We start from the raw sequence: 15,535 nt of genomic DNA, 5'->3' as shown, positions 1-15,535 counted from the left end.
TCGCTACACAAAAGGGCTGTATATATTAAAGACATGTAAACGCTTCTACCCTAATACTCTGGTCACAATATAATATGCCATTGTGCAGGTAGAACAATGAACATGTGTGCAGTACCAGAGATAAATGTGCTTGTCTTGGATGCTGAGTCACTTGGACTTCATTTCTGTGCTCACAGCACCCCTGAGGCATGTTGTACATACCTCTACAAATGCACACACTTTTGTTTACTCTAATTTCTGTTATTTGCCATTACTGAAGGTTTTCATGCAGTGACTACAAAATGTCAATCCTGTTTTCTGCTACAAACTTCCATCTTCCGTACTTGTAAGCCAGGGAGAGCTCTGTTGCATTTAAAGACTGCTGTTGATTTAAACAGTTTAGGGCTGTGAGTTTCTAGGGAGCTTTAGGACACACTGGTTATGAATGACGTTAATACTATCTGAAACGCTTTATATCTATAAATAGTCCATTGAAGACCAATATAATAGAAAGTTATTCTTTATGTCAATAAGTGAATTGACCTCCCTTGTCCCAACAGCAGAACTCCATCCAAAGGGCAGTCAGTGGCCCTGTGCCCATTCCTTTTAGCAGGAGCGAGGTTTTATCCCATTCCTAGGGCCCGTTTGTGTAAGTGCTTTGCCTGCTTTATTTTTTCTATCAGAAGGCACATTTCACTGCACCTCTGAGGCTAGCAAAAAAGCCAGTGCTCAGTATCCTCCAGTTTGGCATCCTGAAGCATTTTCCTGAGAACAAAAGTTTCTCATTTCCCGAGCAGCTGTTCCTGTTGTTTCCTTACTGCTGAAACATCTATAGAAACTGCTGGGAGTTTTGGTAAAGGATGTGGGGAACAGGCGTCCATGTGGGGAGTCTTGCCTGACACAGTACAAATCCTTCCAAAAGTCTCTGGCTGTTTCTGAAACCTTGAGTCCAGCATGCAGCCCTGATTTGAGACATAGAACAGCTTGATTTTCCCATTTCTGTGTGCTCCTCACCTATTTTTCATGCTTCAGTCCTACTTTTTCATTTGTTGAGACAAATTCTTAAGTTTTCCTGTATAGTTCACTTTTGCATTGCTTGATGACATTCTGAGGTTGGTTTATCTGAAAGGTGGCAGCTTTTAGGCTGGAAATCCAATGCAGTAGGTCAGTGGTAATTATCAAGCAAGCAGTGCTCTTGCTGAACTGAAATTCAGCTCATGATCCCTTTTTTGTCATATCAAATGTATCTGTGGCCTCTCCCATTTTTATTTTTCCCCTCTCACGTTACATATTTACTTTGCTGTGCTATTTGTTCTTTGGGGATAGCAGATGAGAGGTTTCTATGGGTGGCACAGTAGCAAAACAGAGCATGTAAACAAAGCACAAACCAAATAAACAAAAATACACCCAGTGCTAAGGGCTGTCTAAAGGTAGATGACTAATGACAGGCGTTTGTGAGGCTTTTTAAATGCTTGCAACCTATGAACTACCTATCATGAGCAAACCTCTACTCAGTGCACAGTAAGTGGCTTTATTAACTCCTTTTACGCCTTTACTTCAATGTTTTTAAACCCGTGTATGTATCTGGGCCCAAACCTGCACACATGTATCTGACTTTATTCATGCAAGTACAGTAAAGCTGACTGCTCCTGTTCTCCTGGTATGTTTTTTTCCTTGCTGACATCTATTGCATCCCACATCAGCCTGCTATCTTCCATCTCTGCATCTTACTATGATGAGCAAAAGCACTAGTGGATACAGAGTAAATAACATCTTTAATAAAGACCTAATGTCTGAAAGCCTAAGGCAATCATTCTTTAAATTGCAACATTAATATTTTTTTTTTAGTATGCTTTCTTTCCTTATATAGCGAAAAGGCTGGAAATGCCATTTGCTGCTATTTTTCTGAAGTTTTCCAAAAACGCACTGTCGTTCTGCAAGGAGCAATGGAGTGTTAATTGCTCTTCTGCGCTGCTTGGGCTAATTAACTTTTCATTACTTTTTCATTTCTTTGAAAACATTCATCGAATTCAAACTGTATTAAAAAATAAACACAGATCATTGAAAATTGAAAACAAATTTATTCTCAGGGAGCCATAATCATGGTCACAGTTTGACAGAGGAGTATAATCATTGATTTTGATAAGACCATTATTCAGACTTTTGCTTTGTAAGACTATATGGCTGCTCTAGATTTCACTTGGGTTTTCTGGAGCTGGGAGAAGGGCAGAATGCCATTTTCCGTTTACAGTGTTTAGGACTCTTTTTTTGGCAGTAGATAATATATCCTAAAACCTCAGTCAAGATTAAGCCAAGACTAAAGAAACCCAGATGAGTTTAAAAGCATTTCTGGATATAATATGCTTGTGCACCAATTTTACTAAAGTTTCTTCCTTTCAGCCTTCGTCAATTATGGTTTAGGGAACAGAAACAAGAAATGAGAAATAAAACATAGGAACAAAAATAAAAATTATCATATGGTTTTCTTAATTGAATGTCCAATAAAATAGCTGGATGAATAATTTTCCTGGGTTCTATTCTAACGGGCAATCCTGGTTTCTAGTTACTCATGAGCACTATTTAGCTATTGGACTATCATCCCTAATTTCTTAATTACAATAAGAATAAGAAAAAAAACCTCTAGAAACTAAAGAGTGACCGCTTTGCATTCAATCATGTAAGTAACAAAGAAGATTTCTTTAAGTAGCATGCTGCAAATTAAAATTTCTGACAGTAGATTTTATGAATAAGTTAGTAACTGATAAATCTACATTTTGATTAAGTTGAAAAGATCAGAAATCGTCTCAGTGCACAAGCTAAATAAATCTTCATTAAATACATGGGCTGTGTTCTATACCTCTGGGATATAACAGGTGTTTTTAAGTTTGCAATGAAAATACAGCATTAAGGTTATCTTTACTGATTGCAGATTTGTGCATGGCAGTATAGAGGTGTGCAAAAATAGCTCTTGTCTTCCAAGAGAGCACACTGAAGTGTCATTTACTATCCTCAGCTTATCGGTATTTCTTTCCTATTATCTCTAGATCTCAAATCAAGACCTCAGAGCCTCTGTAGCACAGCTCAGCATGATGAGTTCTTCATCACTGAACACTTTTCAAGTGTTATTTCATCCTCTGCTGTATGCATAAGGTCAATCCCGACTGCCAAACTAGCCAGCTGTCTGGAAGAAGGAAATACTCGGTTTCTTTGGCTGCAGCCATGCAGGAGGATAAACTTAAGACTACAACAGAGGTTCATTTTTGCCCCAGAGAAGGAAAGCACACATGAGGCTACCTCACAGCACATCTTTCCCTGCCTCAGGCATTATGTTCCACATGGTGGGTATAACGAAGTATTTTAATATATCATAGATAGGGAAGGTAAACTCTCACCTGTGGAACAATGTGGTGTTACAATTGGTAAATTCAACTTGCTCTCATACATTCATATCTGCTATTTACAATTTATTTCATCTTTAATTTACAAGGCAACCTATCTGCAAAGATACATGTATGTCTTGTACATAAACCTTACCAGGGAATCTCGTGGGATTATTCTTACACAGAAGAGTGGCTGCCCTCTTCCCCCAGTGCTGAGGGCTGTGCTGGATTTGAACCTCATTGTACTGCTGGTACTCTAGCTCTCTTGCTGTGTATTGTAAAATTCTCTTCATTTCATGCATGGATTGCTGTAGAAAGCAGAGATAACATTTCAAGTTCCTTTGTTTAACCCATACAAAATAATTAAAACACATTTTTCATCTTAGCATCCCCTTAGGGTTTAACATATCGTGAGAAACACTTCCTAATGTGAAATGAGCTTCAAGACAAATGGTCCTGGCTTTAGTTTGAAAGTCACCTCTGGAAAGAATGCATTTGTTTTCTTATTCATGCCACTCTATTTCTTTCAAAATTCTGACACGTTAAGATAAAATTGTCACATCCAAACCTACTCTTTAAATATAAAACTGTCCACTTTTATATAGGTACAAAAGCCCCTTCAGGGCTAGTCTGCCTTTTTGCAGGCTTCCTTCCTTTGGGAAGAAGTGCCTCAGCCCTCCCACACTGCACTTTGCTGGCAGAGCTGCGATCCTCCAGGGCAATGACAAATTGTTCTCCCCAGCTTTGTACTTTTCTCTTGGCACATGCCTGAAGGTGAACGCAGAGCTCCTATGGTCTCATCTGTGTCCCCCAGAAACCACAGCCAGCAGTGGGCATGTCAGGCTTGCCTTCCCTGAGCAAGCTTGCCCAAGGGGTGGCTTGAATAATTTGTCATTTCCACGCTGTCTGGCATCACCGCAATTATCCAACACTTACAAAGAAAGAGGGTACCGGGAAATAAAGCACAAGTAATAATCAGAAATCTCTTTAACACCTAAAAAGATGCAGACTGGCTTTCTAACGCATGGCTGTACTTTACGTCACAAGCATTTTCCCTGGGTTATTATTCATTCTGCCAAGCATTATTCAATGTAAGCAAAAGCATTGCTGCTGAGCCCTGAAAAACGAATGGATGCTCCCCCAAGTCAGGAAAGACAAGGTGTTTCCATGCAAAATGTTATAGCTAGTTAATGAAGCAGCACATTAATTTTGATGTACAACCATAAAGTTCCCCAGAAAGCAATTTTTATCTGTATTATGTTCTCACATCTCAAAGAAACTTAGATTCCAAACAAGGTGTCATTTGCTCTTATAGTATGGAATAGGGCTGTACTTCCCAAAAAACTCAGGAAAGGCCTGTGGTATGTCTTTCAATAAGTTAAACAAGATTCTATTAAATAGATCTCTCTCTCTGACCCAGAGCTCCCACACGTGTGTTTATAAATTTCCCCAGCCAAATTCTTTCATCAGATACATACATATGAGCCCCAGTCATGGCACACTTACATCCATGGAAATGCATCAAACTCCCCAGTTCCCAAAAAGCCCTATAAGACTTCTGTACAGTTATGAGTACAGAAAATTACTCTAATGAGGAATCTACTTAAACTTAATTGTCTCATTTAATTGGATTGTTTAAATTGCTAATCATTTTGTAAGTATTACTTTATAAGTTTTTTTTTTAGTGGGTAGTTTGCCCTTTTTGTTGTTGCTGGAGGAATTCAGTAATAATTAACTGACCTAGTGTGTAATTATACTGCTGAAAATAAGCTATGAGACATTTAATAAAAGGAGACTATTAACAGGATTTGAATTTATGACCTTCAAAATATGAAGCAAACACTTTATCCATGAGGTCACACAAGATTTCACTATGGTCTGAGAATTTATGGTCACTGGATTAGCCACAGAAAGACTGGTTTTGCTTTTTGGATGCACTGGGAGCTCACTAAGAAACAGATTAAAATAGTAAGTAATATAGCAGTGGAAAAATGCTAAAGAAAGCTTGTTCCTCTTAAACATCCAGATCTATACCTGTGCCACACACTGTGGAAGTCAAAGCTGATGTTTATTTTGAGTTTAGTGAAAAGAAAGCTAGATCCATACCTCTATATAAACATACAGGTGTTCTGTTTTCAGTATTTTTATTCCTGGTGGCTCAAGTACCAAACGAGCACAGCTGTGGGCATCCTGCCACGGCTTGGAGGAGGCCAAAGCATATGGATATGTCAGTGGCTAGGGTATGCATGACTTAGTGAAAGTTTGCAGTTGTCTATTTGCAGACATTCTTTCATGTTTGGGGAGCTTGCCTACTCTGCTCCTGTGAGTGGTCCAAGGGAGATGGAGATACGTGAACACCAACACTCATAGCAAAGCCAAAGACTTTGGGAATTGCTGTGTACAGTCAGGTAGCAGATGTGACAGCACTCAAAAGTTTTGGGACCTGAGAATTTCCCCCTTGGGTTCCTTGTGAAGCACAAGCCTGTAGCACCCTTTCCTCAGCTGCAATAGATGGTGGTGGCATTTTAAGCTGCAAACTCTGTTGGTGACCGAGTCTTTTTTACGCCCCATGTACAGGACACAGTTCGAGATAAGAAAATTACTAAACACCTTGGCTCTCAGACAGCCAGGCAATTTGTGCCATGTTTTCTTTAGCCTTTAGGACATAATATGTTTTACTGAATCTCTCACGTAGAGTTATAACACCTTTGCTGCATTTTCTGTGTAATATTTGGTTGTGTGAAACACTGCATTACAAATAGGAGCACTACATTTTTTAAAAGTCAGTGCTCCAGCAGCACCAGCGTAGGGAAAACATGACTGTTGTAGTTTCTGTTTATCAGCAATCCAGGCAGTTTCCTTGCAAGCTATCAGCTATTTTGTGTTTTACAGCACAAAGGGAAGCACGTTCTGTGCAATTGCGATGTTACCTTGCAGGAGTTGAGAAAGAATTGCCATGCTTGTTTCTGAAGTCAAACGGATCCTTCTCCAAACTTGAGATGATGGCTACTGTCGCTTTGGGGCTTCAAATACTGATAACTTGTACATTTGTACATTGAGACCACGTAGTTACAAATACATGGTACAAGGAAATAATCTTGCAGCAGATGCCAAAGAAGCTGATGTCTCTGAAAATACTCTAAAGCCAAGTGCAGGCTGGAAATATCCCGGTGCTTTCTGCTGGCCAGAGATCTTTTGCAACACCAAGTAGTCAGGATCCCATAGGATGGGGTCTGGTATTTGGGTAGAAAGTTCAGAAAGCAAAGGCGAATGAGGATACATTGCGACTGGTAATAACCGTTCTCAGTGCTTCTCAGGTTTGTTCCCACTCTTCATCCTGTGTACCTAAGCACAATAAAACTGAATGTGCCTAAACATTAAATGAGAAATTTGGCCCAGAGGAATATTTGACTCATTTCTTCCCTATAGAGCAAACAGTGTCTTTACGACAAATCAAGTGGAGGAACATGTCACCTAAACTCTTTTGAATCATCAGTGATGAGCATGGCATGGTGGTATGGCTGTAAACTGCCAAAGGCTGGCTTGTCTGTCCCCTCAAGGGCACATGGCTCTGGGTGCTGCGATCAGCATCACTTTTCAGAAACTATTTTGAGTGGTGGGCTGGGACAGAGGGACAAAGAATAAATATTCACTAACTAGCTTCAATTAAAAAGAATAGAGACCATGTAATTAGATTTTGATAATATACCTGAGTGATAACTGTTGATTTCTTGCTGATTTACAGGGCAGAAAAGCCTGTGTGCGAACAGGTTTGCAAGCTCTGACTTCTAAAACAAGCAAAACCACTTTTCAGCTTTAAGACAGAGGAATGGTCTGCGCTATCAAATATGGGTCCAGTTCAAGCAAGGTTGATGGCCTCAGGCAAATATTTATTAAAGGGGAAAGAAGTATTTGCAGTGACTTGTTTATTCTAGCTTTTGCTCACACTGATAGGATTTCCTCCTCTGGGTTATCACGCTCAAACCTTCCTTGTGACTAACTTTGTCTTTTGGAAATGTTTCCCGTCCACATCTGACTTTTCCTGCTTTTCAGCAGTAGAAAAACAAGCAGTCCATTTCATGGGTGGGTTATGTGGCTTTCACAGCCTCCAGAGTGGGGCGGGGGTGGGTGGGGGTGGGGGTAGTGGAGGGTGGTTGTGGTGGTGGTGCTGGTGGTGCTGGGACAGCCCAGAGCAAAACAAGAATGACTTCTCCAGGAAGGTGAAGCACACCAGCAGCTCGTGGCCAATCTGTATTCCCAGAGGACGGTTGTAAATTCAGTAATGTTTGAACTGTCATGCATGCTGAAGATGAAACAGCTAAATACTTTTATCAGTGCCATTTGTCTCCCGAGCTATATCGTGGAACTAATTGCAAAACTACATCAATAAAAAAAGAAGTAATGTGTTTCAGCTTTATTACAGATACATTATTGCCTGTGTAATATGAAAAGGATGCAATAAAAAGTACATTCAGGTTTGGCAACATTTTCTCCATGCAAGTTTTAAAGTAATTTTTAATATACTTGCCACTGGTAAGATAACACTTAATGCTTTTATAGTACTTTCACCTCTGGATCTGAAAGTACTGTGCAAAGGAGGGAAAGTACAATTATTTCTGCAATTATAAGAAAAGATTAAGAGGCAGACAACCTGCAAAACATGCCCAGTAGGATGGTATAAATTAGTGACAAGCTTGGTAGAGATGTTCATTTTTACTGGCTTTTCAATACTACCGAAGATCAGCTAACCTGTGACAATAATAATGATAAATGGAAATGAAAGTGGTTTAGAAATACTCTATCTATATAAATTAAGCATTGCTTTCATTAAAAGAAATTACTTTTGGCTTTTTCAGAACAGAATTCCTCACATACAGGTGTAGTCTGAGGAGAATGAGTCCCTTTTCTACATACCTTATAAATAACAGGTTTTCTGTGAGTAGTATGTTCTTCTCAGGTACTAAAATATCAAGGATCTCATTAACCTCCTGTTCTTTTAAGCACAGCCCTTTCAACACAGCACTGTCCTGATGCCAGTTTTCTGTTTCTCCTGGCCAGTGTTCATCACAGAGCAGTGGCAGATATAGTTCCCTGTTCAACAAGGGGGAAAAAAATATTGGGCTGTACATACAGTTTTTGTGTAGCATGTTTTCACCATACTTCATATTATTTTAATTCAAATGTTTATTTTAACAATTGAAAAGTTATCCAGTATAAGTTAATGTAGGCAATCTTCTATCTACCCGAACCAGTTCCAAAAATATTAAAATACAATTATAGCCAATCTTCATTTCAAATAAAATTATCATTGTCTTCTTTGCAGGGTTCTTCCTCCTAAACAGAATTCAGAGAATAAGTAATCACAATTTTCTTGGTAAACATTGTTTTACTTTGTTTACTACTAGCAATCCAATTTGTTTATTGTTTACTTATTTTAATTGCATAAAAAGCAGTTCAGCGTAAGTATGCCAGCAGCATGACCTGCATCCTATCAGAGAATTATTTAAACTAGATTATTTTCTTCCTCTTACTGGCAAGGGAAAAAATTTTGAGCCTCACCTCGTGCGAAGGCAGTGGTTGCTCACACACTGCTGGTCTAGCACCAGCAGCCACTGCAGGAACTGCTCAGAGAGAAGCCGAGGGTATGAGACACCAGCTGCCATATGTGCCAGAGGGCGTATATTCTGCTATATATGCTCGTATACACTCATCTGAGTGCATACTCCTATAAGTGAGCAGTCTGACCACATTTTCATAACCACTCTCTTTTATTTTTTTCAGGAGATCTTGTTCTTCTGATTTTAAGAATCAGTATCTAGTATATCAGAAGGAGAATTAGTGTTGCTCAGACACTAAAAATTGTTATTTTTACCTGAGCACTGAGAACCAGTGCAGCATTTATTTCATGCATAGGGTGGGTTTTCCCCAGATAAGCCAAGATATGGTGCACATATACCATGTCAGTTTGAGTGTTGTGCACAGTCTTGACAATGGACACAGGTGTAAATTCCTCCTTTTATTAGTTCAAGTTATAGCAATTTTCTCTCAGTCATGCTTACACCCTTACAGTGATTGCTTTCCATGAGTATTCAACACTTCAGTTTTCACAAAATCACAAGATGGCCAGGGTTGAAGAGAACATCTGGGGATCATCTACTTCAACCCTCTGCTAAAGCAGGTTCTCCTAGAGCAGGTATTTACTGGAGAATTAATTGTTCATGGAAAATTATGAAAGCCAGGGAGCAGGCTGGAAAACTCTAGGATTAGGCAAGGGAGATCTCGCAGTCGGTGTTTTACACGGGAGACAAGGCAGCAGCTTGGTCCACACAATTGCTCCTCACTGGAAGAAACAGCAATGGCAGCATACTAGGAATAAGCACTGGTAATGTGGGGTTATTGCAATATTGTGTTATACTGTAATTTCCTTTCTAATATTTATATGTGGTGTCTCCCCTGGCTTCCAGGGTGATTTCACAACTGACATTTTCAAACCTTAGAGGGAAGGTAGACCCTGGATTATAAACTACAGCTCATCCATCAAAGACAATCTCAGCTAGTCTCTTAAGTGACAGCATAGAAAGAACCAGAATGTAATAAAGGGCTTTGTAAATAGCATTATTATGAGTAACGTTTTCTATCCAATCATGAAAATTGAGTTTACAAGCAGTCTAGCCAGATGGTCTGCTTTAGGTGAGCAGTTGCGCTTTTAGTGGTGATAGAAATGAGCACTCTGGTGTTAGCCAGGAGCTACAGGACAGAGGGCGAAGGCTCTTAAGTTTCAGGGACCCTTTGTCTGAACTGAAGTTCATTCTACACAGACTATATCTTGCAATGAAAACTGAACTTTCCACATACCATTCTATTTTAAAATGCATATAAAAAATGATTGAACAATCCCAGTAGGCAACAGGAAGATACCATGCTTTGAAATACGTGTTCCCTTACTCTTTCATTCTAGCCTTCACACAATTGCCTGTCCTCACCTGAGCTGTTAGAGGCAAAGTTTCGTCATGCCAAAGTATCCCAAATACATCATTGCTATGCTGAAGCGGGAAATACATGCCAGGTGACCTCTTTGACTGTAGTCCCCCTCCATACGTTACCTCCGGCGTCCTTACACCAGCACAGCTCCACCAGACATCCACCATTCCTCACCCCTGAGCTGGCTTCATTTCTCCACCGTCAACATAACAAACCGAATTTTTAGGGAAAAGAAATGATAATATTTTCTTACACTGTGGGCAGCTTACAGGTTTAACAAACTTTTTTCAATACTGGGAAGAAAAACTTAGGCCTATCTGTGGCTCATCAAAAATTTAGACTTGATGCTGTGATTTGTGTTTTAGTAATCTGCAGGGGATATAAACTCTCTACAAATGAGGATGTAGTGGACAAAAATGGTCTCAATTTTGTAATTTGGATGTGCAGTTTTAAGACAAAGAAAGAGAAGATGAAGAAGGTTATTGAATGCATCATACAGATTCAACAACGTTCATGTGTGTTGAAGTGTTACTTGCTTGTTAGCATGTTTTGAACAGATGCCCCTTTCAGTAAATAAACAGGGAACAATGACATTGTTCCCAGCTGCTTGCCCAGTGCCAGAGACCTGCAGGGGCTCCAGACGTGGGAGTCTAGGCCAGGGCTAGTCTTGCTTCTTGGCAACCTCTTTCCACTTAATCCCACTGATTTCAGCTTTAATCCTGAGGTATCGTTCCCATTTCAGCATTGTTTAGAGATAAGAGGGACAGGAGGATTCTTTCTTGAGCTGATTTAATCTAAACACAGAGAGCTCAAGGCTGTCCAGACCTATAAAAGGAAATAAATAAACTCCTTTGAAGATCAGAATTGTAACAAGAACAGTTTTGTTTGGGCTTTATTTAGCTTCAAGGAAATGAAATTCATGTTGCAGGAGCTAGTTGTGCTATGTGCGTGTTTGTTCTTAATTAACTAGAAAAACTGCATGTGCAATGCAGAAAAGAAAATCTTGGCACTACTAAGGCTCTGTTCCTCATGTAATTTATTTTGGTTTATTTCTCAGTAGCATTTATAAGGTTATGTTCACAGAATGAAGTACCAAAGCAACTTTAAAAAAAATAATTAAAGAGTATGAAAAAAAATAATTATCATATGGTTATGTAAATATCCATGCAGCTATATAAAGGATACAAAAAGTAAAAAACATGAGTATGTGAAAATCTAATAGAAGATATGCAACAAGCTTGGGGATAAGCCTTTGAAATTAAGTTGATTTATTCACTAGAAGATGTTAGTTCAGGAAGGGAAATAAGTATTTTTGTTTCCAGTGTTTAAGGAAAAAGAAATCATTGCCACCTTTCCCATGATAACTAAACTGCAGTAGTAACACAGCACAGAGAAATCCCCTGCAAGAAGGGATGGGGCAGATCCTAATTTTTCTCACAGTCATCGTGCCTCTAAAGCAATCCTACCAGCTGAGCATCTTCCTCACCATGTAGATATACTCCAAATAATGCCTGAACTTCTTGTACTTGTATTTTAGGGACTATCGACTTAGGAAGAAGCTGAAGAAAACACATAGTTTTGCTTTTGTAGCTGTGTGGAACAGTGTACATAATTTTCCTCTATAGCAAGTGTGCCTTGCAAGGCAGGTGATCAAAGCAGCTGGCCATTGCTACCAGCAATACCTGGGAGTTTCTGTAGCAGCAAAGGAATGACTGCAGAGGAGACATGAGGAATGCCGTGGAGTCACAGGTCAAGCTTTAATGGCTAGCAGAGCCCCGAGTGGGATTCCTGCAATTCCTCCTTCGTGATGATTCTCTCTGATAAAAAGGCATGGAGTGGGCTTGCTCACAGTGATGCCAGGCAACCTTTTTAAAGTTAAATCTTAAAAATTATAGACAGACTTGCAAATCAATGTGCATTAATCAGGGGAAGGAAGATGTGGTCAATTCAGAGCATATAAAAGCCACGTGGAAGGTCAGTGCAAAGCCTTGCATTATATACATATACAGTAACAAAAATAATTAAGTATCCCCAAACTGTGATTTTGTCATAATTATACTACTAGCACAGTAATTTCATTAAATAAACCCCCTTGGTGTTAAAATACATATTATGTTGCAGTCTCCTTTGAATAATAAGAAGAAATAACTGTTCATTATTCATTTAAATAATCTTTTCAGGCCATTTGGTTCTGAAATAGCAAGCCTGAATATTGAAACAAAGCATTAAATGTTAAAACACAGTCAGGTGGACAGATCAAAATATAAAGACTGGGAACAACTGCATCTCAAAATCCCAATCCAAGGTGTTTCACACAAAATTTCGTTACAAGCATAAAAGGTAACTACTGATTTATGCGGAATTAAGAACTGCTTGTCAGTCAGGTTAATGTTTTAACAATCTACCATTTTATTACTCATCTAGTCCAAACGCTAGGCCAGCACAACGCAGGTGGCCTCTGAAGAGTCATGGCAAAACCTTATGATCTGGACTACAAATGCCGCAAGGTATCTCTAGGAGGTATGATTTACAGCTTTTAAAAATTTTAAACATTTGTAAATATTTTTTTTCCTTTCAAAAAATCATACTTAGTTTGTGATTAAAAAAAAAAAAAAAAAAGGTATTTGGGGATTTAATTTCTAAATCATGGCTAAGAAAATATGCTGAAAAGTTTGGAGTGACTGTATCCCCAGATCCCTGCACCACTGACAGATAAATAAGTAAATAAAATAAAAGGTGACACTGGCTCTCTAGTTCCCAGCTTAGCAGACAGTTGAGTACAATTCTCAAAGAATTGGTCTCCTAAGAAAATAACTCAGCTTTCTAGTGTGGATCAGGCAGAGAGACTAATTAAAATGGACCTTCTCCATTTTACCACTTCATATGGTGCCCTAATTTGTAGTGGGTTTGAAGGTTAAAACCAAAACAAAAAGTAACTTCTTTTAATATCTTACCACACAGATGCCATCCCCAATGAGTATATTTTCTTACTTATGGCTTTTGGAAAAATGGTCTAAAGCGTGTGATGTGCTGCTGTTGGGCTTGGGGTGGTTATTTTATTGTAAGTGTTCTTCACAGTAAGTGATAAAGACATTTCTGATACTCAGACTTGACTTTTGCCAAGAGATCTAATATTTTGCTTGATTATTCTCCTCTAAGGAAAAGATATCTTGGAAAAAGCCTTCAATACCACACTAAATATAACCTTGAGGAGTCATCTGGATACTGAAGGAATCCCTAAGTGAGATGTTATACCTCCCGTTGGTGTGGACCCATGGATAGGTCCTTGATGGATCGTATAATGTGGAACAGTCATTGTGTATGGTCCTTCAGTATTGATGAAAACATGCTGAGAAACGAGAAGGCACATGTACAATGAACAGTGTCCTTGAGAAAGCTGGAAGACAAGGAGGATGGGTTTGTCTGCTAAGAAGTTTTTACATGATGGTGAGTCTACAGAAAAATTATTCCTCTCACATATTTATGTATGTAAAAGCACAGCCAGCCATAAATGGGAAGCTGCATTTTAGTATCAAATTTGTGCTGGAATAGATGGGCTGAATATATTATAGTGACTACTTTTATTCAGCAACTGAAATGTTTGTACTTCCCAGAAATAAAAATTCTAATGGCAAGATGCAGCCACTTTGTCTTGTTTTTTCCAGTTGCCAGTGGGAAGAATAGTACTACATAACAGATGGCAATACTTCAATAATTTTGGTTTTTTTCAATAAAATCGTTTAAAATTCATAGTGTGTAGTACATTGAGGTAGGTACTGTCAGCAACTCAGAAGTGACAAACTTCATGCATGACTCTAACCCATTTGACAGCATTCAATGGGATCAAAAGCAGCTGGGGTAGAGAGAAAAGTGGGTTTTGTTGTTCTTTGTTAAAAAACCTGCTTGGTAAAGTCTTACTCATTAGAAATTGATGGTAGTTTTCAGTAATTCTTAAGTCAAGGCATCAGTGATGGCCAAAAACCCCATAGACAAATGCAGCCAAGCAGCAACCGAATAGCACTTTGAAGACATTTTCTTACAGACTCTCTTGGGCTACGAACACTGCCAAGGCCAGTGGAAACAAAAGCAGGAAAAAAACCCCCCATGATTCAGACAGAGCCTGGTGGCTACATGTCTCCCTGCTTATGTGGCCCTTAGATGCCCCCTTTATCTTTCACTAACGGGAGCATTGAGATGCAAAGTACTAGACCAGCACACAAAAACCCAAATAAAATAAAAACCTCATGCAGCAAATAAATGAGTGCAATGAGTAATTTTTACAGACCTCTGAAAGGTTTTAGAAATGTAGGTTTAATGTAGTTTTTAAATGTCGGCTGTGTAGAAAGCTGATGAAAAAAAACATAGTACATCCATTAAATACTAGATCAGTTTCAGCTCAGCTTCCCCCAGCACCAACAGGACTGTGGAAATCCCTCACCCCAAACAAGCCAAAAACTGAGGACAACAATAAACAGAAGGAAATTGGAAATTGGGATTCAGTCCCAGAAAGAAAACATCTACATTTGAGAAGGAAAAAAAAATAAAATTGCACAGAAATGTTTGACACAACCGACTTAGGATGTAAATTTGGCAGCAAGCATAAGCAGAACATACCATGCAAAGAATGAGAATGACTCAGATGAAATCAAGCTAACTGCAGTGACAAAAAGAAAAGGAGCAAGAGCTTTGTCCAAGCAACCCAGTCATGTGTAGAGAATACTACCACGCACATATTAAAGGGGAGTTTTAATCTCCCAATCAATGACTTGGTAAGATTATTCCCTATTCTACCCTGAATTCCAGATGTGTCTTGTAATTGGGGTCTTTTTGCAAGTTGAAGCAGAGAGCCCTCTGTCCTGCCTGCCTCGCATGTGGACACCACCGCAGCCGGGCTCTGCGAGCGTTGACTCAGCAGCTGCCTGCTTTCCAGGTGCTCAGGAAAGGGTGGAAAAATCCGACCCCTGAAGTGGCATGTGAAATGATAACCTTAAATGTTAAAACCCCTGCTCCTCGCTCCCACCTCCTCTGCTGCTGCATTCACGGCCCATTACTGAACTCTTCAGCGGAAAGCAAAGCAAACCTTGCAGGTCAAATGAATGTGTATTTGAGCCTTGTGGTTTTTATCCATGGTACCTCAGATACATGTGTCAAGAGATACAGGAGCAAAGCCAGGGATTTCAGTGGCATGTAGCAAT

General features: G+C 39.3%; 1 long non-coding RNA gene across 2 annotated transcripts; it reads left to right on the top strand.

Moving 5' to 3' along the window:
* Positions 1 to 1,302: 1,302 nt before the first annotated feature.
* LOC121096363 lies at positions 1,303 to 13,944 on the top strand. Of its 2 annotated transcripts, XR_005830493.1 has the most exons (4): positions 1,303 to 1,500; positions 3,024 to 3,317; positions 12,765 to 12,860; positions 13,500 to 13,944. It is a non-coding gene; the product is annotated as an uncharacterized LOC121096363 (long non-coding RNA). The 2 variants fall into 2 exon arrangements; XR_005830472.1 differs by lacking the exons at positions 12,765 to 12,860; positions 13,500 to 13,944 and adding an exon at positions 7,105 to 7,470 and having other exon boundaries at positions 1,306 to 1,500.
* Positions 13,945 to 15,535: the final 1,591 nt, after the last annotated feature.

The sequence above is a fragment of the Falco naumanni genome, chromosome 1, assembly GCF_017639655.2.
Source record: "Falco naumanni isolate bFalNau1 chromosome 1, bFalNau1.pat, whole genome shotgun sequence".
NCBI lineage: Eukaryota > Metazoa > Chordata > Aves > Falconiformes > Falconidae > Falco > Falco naumanni.
The sequence above is the reverse complement of the archived record's forward strand: the minus strand, read 5'-3'. Positions and strand labels throughout refer to the sequence as shown.